The sequence below is a fragment of the Montipora capricornis genome, chromosome 13 (genome assembly GCF_036669925.1).
Source record: "Montipora capricornis isolate CH-2021 chromosome 13, ASM3666992v2, whole genome shotgun sequence".
Classification (NCBI taxonomy): domain Eukaryota; kingdom Metazoa; phylum Cnidaria; class Anthozoa; order Scleractinia; family Acroporidae; genus Montipora; species Montipora capricornis.
Window position 1 is genome coordinate 12,253,228 of NC_090895.1, and position 10,000 is coordinate 12,263,227.

Below are 10,000 nucleotides of genomic sequence, written 5' to 3' on the forward strand. Positions count from 1 at the left end.
CAATGATTTGCTCTGGGCTACTTTTTAGTCATCCAATTTGACCTGGACTTAGTTGTTGTCAAACTCTGTTATTAATGCACGCAATGTTTACCCACTTTTCTTCTATGTGTCAGTTTGGAAAGTCAGCTCCAGGAAATGTTTCCTGAACAGACTCGAGAAAACATCGAGTATGCTCTTCTGCAGGGACATCAGGATCTTGCTAGGGCACTTGATTATCTCTTGAATAGAGAGATGAATAATACAGGTCAGTCACTAAAACCAAGTAAATGATGGGAATATCTTGATTATCTTGATTGAGGTTTATATTTATAAGAAAACATATCATTATGCCTGTTCTCATGACAGGTGAGAAATATATAAACTGAAAACAAAAGTTACAAATTTGGAATGAATTTTGATCCGTCACCTGCCTTAGAAAATGATCTTTGTTTTTCGATTTCTTCATAGTGAACGAAAAATAACCCGAGTACTGTACTGTTCTTTAAATGTCAGAAAGCACTTTGGAATATACACGATTGAAGGGGCCAGTATATGAGACAGTCTTCTTTTATTCACCCCCCATTTGTTAAGACTAAAGTAAAATAGTTTCATTTGAAGAATGTTAGCACTAGATTAAATTTGAATAAGTTGGATACAATTTTGCTCCGGTAGTATCAAGGAAAATGAATTTGTTGTTATTCATAAAAAAAAACCCCAAAAAACATGATATCAAAACAATGTTAACTTTAAGTTACTCATTGAGAATGCAAACATAGATTTCATATATGTAGTTAAACTCTGCACAAAAAGATGAGTCCTATCCTATGCTTACAGATTTGTTTCTTTTAAATTACATTGACAGTACAGAGGACAGTGCAGATGGGAATACGGAAACTGGACTACCAGGAGGCTCTGATGCACTTTGTTACTGGAGCTATGCAGTCATTCTCACCTGAAGAACACCTAGTCATCACAAGCGATGAAAGCATTTTGGGTCAGGTGTTGAGGAAGTACAAACGCGTTCCAAACTAATTTGTGGCATTACATTTTAGAGAAATTCTGTACAAAACAACCATAACCCACTGAAGAATTTTGCCAATCCAGGCAAAGTTGGGTTTTCCATCGGAGAAAAATATGGTATCCGTCAAAATCATGCGAATCACGATTTAAAAAAACACAATACCGTCAAAAATCACCATTTTATTCTTCCACTGAGCAAGCCTAACTACAAAAGAACACAGTAATATTTACAAAAAGGCGTTCCGAATTTCGGATACCCTTCACACTCATCAATGCAAAAACGGTCATTACCAACCTACATCGAATGGTCTTCCGAATTTTGGACCCCTTAACTCTTATCCGAGAAAAAACGATGATTATGACTTGAAATGCCTTCCGAATTTTAGACCCGTCAAGTCTTATCCTACAAGAAAACGATATTTACTAACTTGGAATGCAATTAGAGACCGCTTTTTGTATTCCAAATAGTTTCCACTTTTCCCTTTAGCCCTCTTCGCTGAAAAAAAGTTAATGACCATGGAGATTCTTGTTGACTATGCCTATGTACTCTAAGGTACAACTTAAACAAGCGTGTTTCATTGCTGTTGTTGACATAATTTAACTTCAGATAACACACTTTAATAAATATTTCCTCTGAAAAGCCACTTAAAAGCAACAACGCTTGTTTTCAAGTTAAAGAGATTGAGGGGTGAAATTCTCTGTTTTGTCAATCACAATCAAATATTGACATAAAAATGCTAATAATATACATGAAAAAATTACTCGATTCTGATTGGCTGAGAGCAATGCAGTTTAGGTAGACAAGAAGAGTGACAAAATAAATATCAAAAAGTGTCAGTAGCTTTTTAAAAATCACAGATGTTTCGGGTGTAAAACCGCTTTTCTTCACACTGAAGAACGGTTCTACACCCGAAACGCCTGTGATTTTTAAAAAAACTACTGACACTTTTTTATATTTATTTTATATCACTCTAGTTGTTTATCCAATCAAATCTTTTGTTTTCAAATCAAGCGTGCACCCTAGATAGCGCAATTTTTCTCTGATTGTGTGGCTTCTGCTTAACCTTCTAGAATTTTTTCATGTATATTATTAATAAACAATCACATGATTTTTCTCGCGCAATTTGGAATAAATAAGCAGTTATAAATTTTTTCAAAGACTACAGTTTTGGTGCTCTTTGAAAAAAAAATTTTTACTCGTGCTTATTTGCACTCAAAATCATGTGATTACCTACAGATACAATTATGTTACTGGGTGCCTCCAAACAAAGCAGCTCTCTCTCTTAGCTGTTCATGTAACCTCTCAGATTCACTTCAGAAGTCAATAAATAACTGAGGAGGGAATGTCTTTACTGGTATGTTTGATGACAACACTTACAGTACCGCTCAGTAATACGTTAACCAAAATATGCACACAATATGCGTATATCCATACGCGTATGTGCGTATACCGATATACGCGTCTGCCTAATTAGCTTGTTTATTGTTTTGCTTATTGTTATAATAAAGAATACATGTAGCTTGACAGCACTAAAATAGTACACGACTACGAACTACATGAAAAAGACGCACTTCCACAAACAGCTGTCGCGTTCGGAATACGACAAACCCACGCACCGATGTTTATTTCATCGATAAACATACAGTTCAGGTTCAGTGTTATTTTGTTCCACACTATCAAAAGAGAGAATTAACAATATACAAAAGGCACACCATCAATAAACATGCAATTCTCGGTTTACCTCGCCAAATTCGACAGAAGTTGTACTCCTATTTGAAAGGTGTTGCATTACCTGTCACGATTTCCTCAGCTCTTGATGTGAGTCGTATGCAAATTTTGATAGATCGTTGTTCGGGCATTCCCTTCTACTTTAATTTGCTATCAGTTTAAAACCAGCAGTATCAAAATGATACGATACAAGAGAAATTGTTTCCCATTTATGAGTTGGTCGCTTCTCTTCATAAAAAGTTTTTAATTGAACGGAAAGGTAAAATGGAAATGAATTGTTGATTTATCTTTCAATTGGATCAATTTCACACCCGTGAATATTATTTTTCACTCCCAATTTCACCAAGTGAATTTTAACCATTAATTTCACGACGTGAAAGTTTTCACCGATCATTCACGGCATGAATAGTTTCATGCCAAGAGTGAAAGTTTCTTATCGTAGAGTGATTACGGCGTATTCACGCCGTGAAAATTGAAATTCATGCACCGGGGCAATGAAAAAAATTTGACGGTTTTCAATGAATCCATAAGGCCCTTTTTGCGTAAAGGGTCACAAACGATACCCTTCTGATTTATAAACATTGAATTACTTTTGCTTGTTATCCAAAAAATTCGCGACGGGAAGCGACCTGCGCGTTTGTAACATGATAGCTTTTGCAGTATGTAAATTTTCTGTTATCGGCTCGTGGCTTCGTTCAGATCCAAAAGTTCTTTGTTTTACTCACCAATGCAACACAAAGGAAATTTATGATACTGAATAACAAAGGAAAATCAGATGCGCATGAATATACGCGTGTGTGCGTATAAGTATTCGCGTATGTGCGTATAAGCATACGCGTATATGCGTATACACCTGCGTATGCGCAGTTAACGTATATCTGAGCGGTACTGTAATACCCTTGCCATGCAACTAAGTAAAAAAACTGATCAGCTGATTCATTTTTTTTGGGCGGGGGGGGGGAGGCTTTGGCTAAAACTCTGCAGAAGTTGAAAGTGACTATTTACGTTCTGAAATTCTGATAGGACAGTTTTTTAAAAAACGTAAGTTAATTTGTGCAGATGCAAAGAAATGTTTTTCCTGCAGTGTATTGCAGCACATGAATGCAAAAACGCTGAAGAAAATGTGTATGTACATATACAATGTACACGTTGCAGTGTTTAAAACAACAAGAACAAACTAAATATTACCATTCTCACTCCCAATGTCCAGGCCAAGGTCATCCTCTTTCGAAAATGTTTGTATGAAACACTCATACATATCTTGTGGGTAGCCATCTTCCTCCATTTTAACGTCAATAAGATTTGTCATGTGCCTTGACACATGCCTTTCTGTCAACGTATTGTGCAACAATGCCCAGTAGCCAACAACAAAACAGTCAACGGTCTTGGCCATCAGTAATTCTGAAATAGGAATACATAAAAAGCAATTACTTGCAAATCTCAAAACAAACCGTAAACAAAGAACAAGCTGTGACTTTTGGTTGTTATGTTTAACTTAGTCTTTCTTGGCTTCAAAGCTCCACTTAAATCAATTGAAACAGTCCATTGTTGCCAAGAGTGTTTCATAAAATGCAATAATTAAGAGTTAGAAGAAAGAACAAGGAAAAAAGTGTGATATGATATTTACCTTTTGAATTTGGTACATGCTATAAACCCAGTTTGAATTTGAATTTGGCCTGCTCCAGCAGATGCCATTTTCATCTGCACATGAAGCAATGCTGGTGCAGAGCATACAATCATGATGTTGGACATGGTCATTAGCCTCTTGAAATTTATTTGCACAGCCATGTCAACAACAGTGCTAACTTCTTCATCTACGTCCTTAAAGAAAAAACAACAATAATTAGACTTGAAAACAAAACTTCAGAGCTACAACACTGCATGAAAGGCCCGTTCCCCTTTAGACTGCTCGCAGTCCCTTCTGAGTTCGTCGAACCCCCCGCTTTGGTCCACCAAGTGAGCCGAGGGAGAAGACATAGCTATATCTTATCTCCTCGGCTCGCTTGAGTAAACAAAGCGGGCGGTTCAACTAACTCAGAAGGGACTACGAACAGTCTAGTTCCCCTCCCAAACATATATGTGGTTCCATGGTGCTGTTCAATATGGCAGCTGTATGCATCATCAGTGATACATGTACATGTAGGTACCCTGCACAGTTTTCTACGTTTATCTTAAAAATATTTAAAAGTACGCAAAAAAATCCTTCTTGAAACAAAATTTAGACTGGAGCAGAACTTTTCACTCATGTGACCGACAGTACATTGGTTTATTGAACAAAGGAAAATATTTTAATGAAATTGGAGTATAATTTCCAGAAGATTCGTGTGGTACACCAACATAGCCACCACAATGTCATGTAAAAATGCTCTGTATTAATTTATAACAATTGATATTATTACATTTGTATTCTCTTTCCTCTAATAAACTGTATTCGGCTCAAAGTAAAATCTTGTACTTACTTCAGAATGGCATCCAACATGTCCAATTCGTAAAAAGACACCATTGAAAGACTCACATTGAATTTGAGGAAATGCTTTGCTTAATGCTATATTTTGTCATCACTTACAATGTTTTGTTTTGAAAACTGTTATTGTTTTCTGATCAAAGAAAAAAAAAACGGCATTAACCAGAACAATAATACATTAAAAAAAATGGTCAGAAAACAGAATGGACACTGCTGATTGTGGTTTACTTATTTCCTTGTCAATGTACACGTATACTCCAATATGAAAGTTGACCTTATTGATAAAAAAAAAAGTGTACCTTAAACCGTGAAAGCCTTCACCTCGCCACAGCATCTTGCCAGTGCTCCAAATGGAAAAATCTGAACATGGCCCTTGCACTTGAGAAAGATTTTTCACATTTTGAGCCTCTTCCTTCAGCTCTTTTAAGCTGAGTTTCTTTTCTTTGACCTGAATGAAAAGGTACTGCACATTATTACAATGGACCAGTACATGCTACAGAAGCTCAACTGTAAATAAGAAAATATTTGTTACATGTAAGTTACATGTCTGGTTTGTCTGGTTTAAAGTACAATATTTGGTCAGAGAAAACCCATTTGTAAGACTAGTAAAGTCAGAACTTAACCTTGTGCTCATCAATACCCCTCTTTGGTTCCAAGAAGATGATCAACTGAACATAGGTTGCTCTTAAAATGCATGTTACTTTCTTTGTTTTTGAGGCTTAGGGGACTTATGGGGTCTTTGTTTTCAAGACACCTGACTGAGGCTGTTAGATACATGTGCTGTAGTAGGGTTGTTGCTAAATAAATTCAATGCATTTCCAGTATGGTTATAATTATTAATTGTGTGGTTATAACTATGATTATTTCATTACATACATGTAGCTGTATCATTTTGTGATCTGAGAATGTCTGAAATTGAAATATTATTGATAGACCGAGGTTCACCTGTGATTTTGTTAGCTTCGACTACATGTACATGTATGACATGTCAGGGATAACCCAAAACCCTCCATTTGGCTAACCCTAGGCCTAAAAACCAGCTTCAGGCCTTGGGTTAAATTCTTTGTTTTCAAGGCCTCAGTCACAGTATTTTATCTTTCTTAACAATGTAAGTTTTTGTCCATCACTCAGGTTACTTAAAGGCTTCATGTGCCATTGCTTTAAGTTTATACTTCCACGCCTCCCTTCTCAAACAAAGTGTTGACTTCTTGGAACTCTTTCCAGACGTCCTTGCCTACTCTGACCATGGCAAAGACTTCACTGAGGGCCTTTTTCTGCAAATGTAGAAGTTTATGTATTGATTATTTTGCAAGACGATCAGTATAATGCACCGATGTGCAGGTTGATTTTCAATTTCATTGTCTTTGTTACCAATTCAATGGAAAGTGTATGTCGGTTCATATAACAGAACAAAGGCACATAGGATACATCACTGAAAAGTACTTTCTTATTTCAATGATACCACCAACCAAATGAATATGTACAGTAACTACGAAATTTAAATTGGTATCTATTTTCGAAATTTCCGTCTTACACTGCGGAAAAACACCTAAGTACATACAACATAAAATGTACGATGTACCACTGCCAAATAAGATTACCTCTGCGTAATATTAAAGAACAGTCATCCCTCCAAGATGTTAGTGCTTCTGGTGGATCTCCTGCAATATTCTCCTGACCAAATAACTGAAAACTGCATCACTCAACCTGAGGATAATTTAAAAGGTAGTCTTTTTCACACACACACAGCTCTTTCTTGTAAGGTGATGAGAGGAAGGGATAGCTAAGTGAGTAATACACTTGTACAAGGACCAGATCGGTCACAGAGTGCCTTATCTTAGAGAGTATGCCAATACATCTCTTAATCTTCCTTGAAATATGTGAAATGTGATACTTCCAACTGAGATGCGAGTCACTCAGAAGACCTAAGTACTTAATAAATTTCTCTTGGGCAATCTCCCTGTTAGAGATTTTTAATTTGACTTTTGAGGGGGATGGAAAATAATGAAATTTGTCTTATCAATATTTAATGAAACTTTATTAGCCATAAGCCACTCAGATACCATTCTCAGATTATAATTAATGGACTCAAGTTCAGCTAAATTAGAATTAGAATAAAACAGGTTTGTATCATCCACAAAAATGTGAAAGTCAAACACATTGCTGCACTTACTGAAATCATTAATATACAGGAGAAATAGAAGAGGGCCTAACACAGAACCCTGTGGGACACCATGAGTAACAAGAGTGTCATCTAATTTAATACTACCTATAGTCACATACTGCCTCCTATTGCTCAAATAGGAAGCAAACCAGTCATTAGCAATACCACGGATTCCATAATGGCTTAATTTCCTCAGTAATATGCTATGATCAACAGTATCAAAAGCCTTAGATAAATCAAGAAAAATTCCACAGGAAAATAGGCCATCATCAATTGCTCTTTGAATTTTGTCTGTAATTAAAAGAGTTGCATGAAGAATGGAATGATTTCTCCGAAAATTATATTTATCAATAAAAATGACAAGTCTGTTATATACAAGCTTCTCCAAGATTTTCTTGAAAATGGAGAGCAATGAAATGGGTTGGTAGTTATTCATGCAAGTGACCTTGTCCTTTTTATGAACTGGAATAACATTAGCTAACTTAAATTGGTCAGGCCCACACCCACTACTAAAGGAAATATTAAAAATAACTTCCAAGGGAAATGATAAGCAGGTTTTGAATAGCTTTAGCAGGCATACAGGAATGCTAAAAGGACCAGAAGCCTTGGACGAGTTCATGCAAGTAATTATCTCTTCTATCTCTGCTGCGGAAGCAGAGAATAGCATAAAACTGTTTGCCTGCGAAGGACCAAGAAAGTCTAGGGATCAATATCAACTTGCGGAATTTCTTCTGCTAATTTACTGCCAATTTGAGAAAAATTATTATTAAAAGCTGAGGCAATAGCCTTAGAATCAGTGATAACATCATTACCAACAACAATTTTAGAGGGGGAGTTGAATCCAATTGGTTTGAGGGTAATTAACTCTTTAATGCCTGCCCAGGTTTTTAAAATATTTCTACTATTACCAATGACGTAATTATGGTAGTAATTCGTTTTGGTGACTTTGAGCAGTTGGGTAATCTTGTCCCGATAAAACTTATATTTAGTTAAGAAATATATATTCCTAGTTTCTAGGAAACGTTTCTAAAACTTTTCCTTCAGCCTAATAGATGTTTGGACGCCAGGTGTCACCCAGGGCTTAGATAATGACTTAATTTCTTTCCGAGTAAGTTTACGAAGAGAAGCGTGTTTGTTAATCAGATTTGAAATACAGAGATAGAAATTCTCAAAAAAAAGTGTTAATATCAAGCACACCATATTCACTAGTTAGTACCTCTTCCCAGTTCACCTTGCTAACCTCAGATATAAGAATATCGTTATCAAGCCCAGAGTAATCCCTTTTCTACAACTTATTTTTTTTGAGGATCAAATAACTTTGTAATAATCAGAAAATTAGGCAAGTGATCTGTTATCCCACAAACAATATTACCACTAATAGCATAGTGCTCCAGTGAATTAAAGATATTATCAATTAAGGTTGTAGAATGGTAAGTTATTCTAGTAGGTTTCAGAATTTGTGGATGAAACACATAGGATCCTAGAGTATTAAAAAAATCTTCTGTCTCAGAATGAGAATCATAGTTTAAAAGATTGATATTGAAATCGCCCATCAGAAGACAAAATTTACTTTCTTTATTTACTTTCTCAGTCGCCTTATACAAAACGTCAGCAGCTTTGGCAAGATTTTGATTAGGATGCCTATATATTAAACCACAGACAATATTATGCTGGTGTGGGACCTCAATTTCAATCCAAATGGACTCAAATTCTAGATTAGAAGTGCGAAAGTCATCACGTTTAGTATATGAAAGATTATCTTTAATGTAGAAACCAACACCACCAGCATTAGACATAGATGGTTGAGACAGAAAATGATAACCAAGGAAGGTTACTGTTTAAAAAAGGATCAATTCCAACTTTGATTTTAGTTTCGGAAAGACCAATAACAGAAAAGGAATATTTCATGTCACATAACCACTTATGTCCAGGTTTGCACGCAAATGCAAAAATCGTAAATGGTGCAAAGAAGAAGACAAATCTCAATTAAGGTTAAGGACTCGCCAGTTTTGTGAAAATTGCGATTTTTCGCAAAATTGTTGAAATTGCAAAAATCGCACCTCTTCTTGGGGACTTGTGTCCTCTACCATTTCAGTGTTGTGGGATGTTTGCGATTTTAACGATCTTTGCGAAAATTGCGAATTTAGCGAAAAAATCACAAAAATCGCAGAACACTGAAAAGAAAGCGAAAACAAGGCCAGGACAAGAGTCGTGATTTCTCTGTGGGTCACAACCCCGAACAAGCAGGAGCCCAGATGACAGTTTGATATATTACTTCTTGGGAATCGAGTGCCAGCCGTTTGGTGGCGTAAGAATTCTTGAATTTCATTGCGTGTGTCAACCAACAAATTCAAAATCACTGAACCTTGCAGATATAGTTTCCCCAAGCTTTTAAGCACTGAACTTCAAAAATAACTGGAATACAAATTCACGAGTTGCTGAAAGTGTGGTGTGGTGTGAATAAATAAAACCATTTGCTCTTTCCATGTAGTAAACGCCACAACTTCCACACATTAAAAGAACAAACAATAACACACGAATAGACCAAATACGTATCCTTAACGAAATTGCAATGGTTTTATTTACAGAAAGTGAATTCAAAGCGCACAAAGAAACTAAAGTGTCTTCCCTTATCCAAAACTCG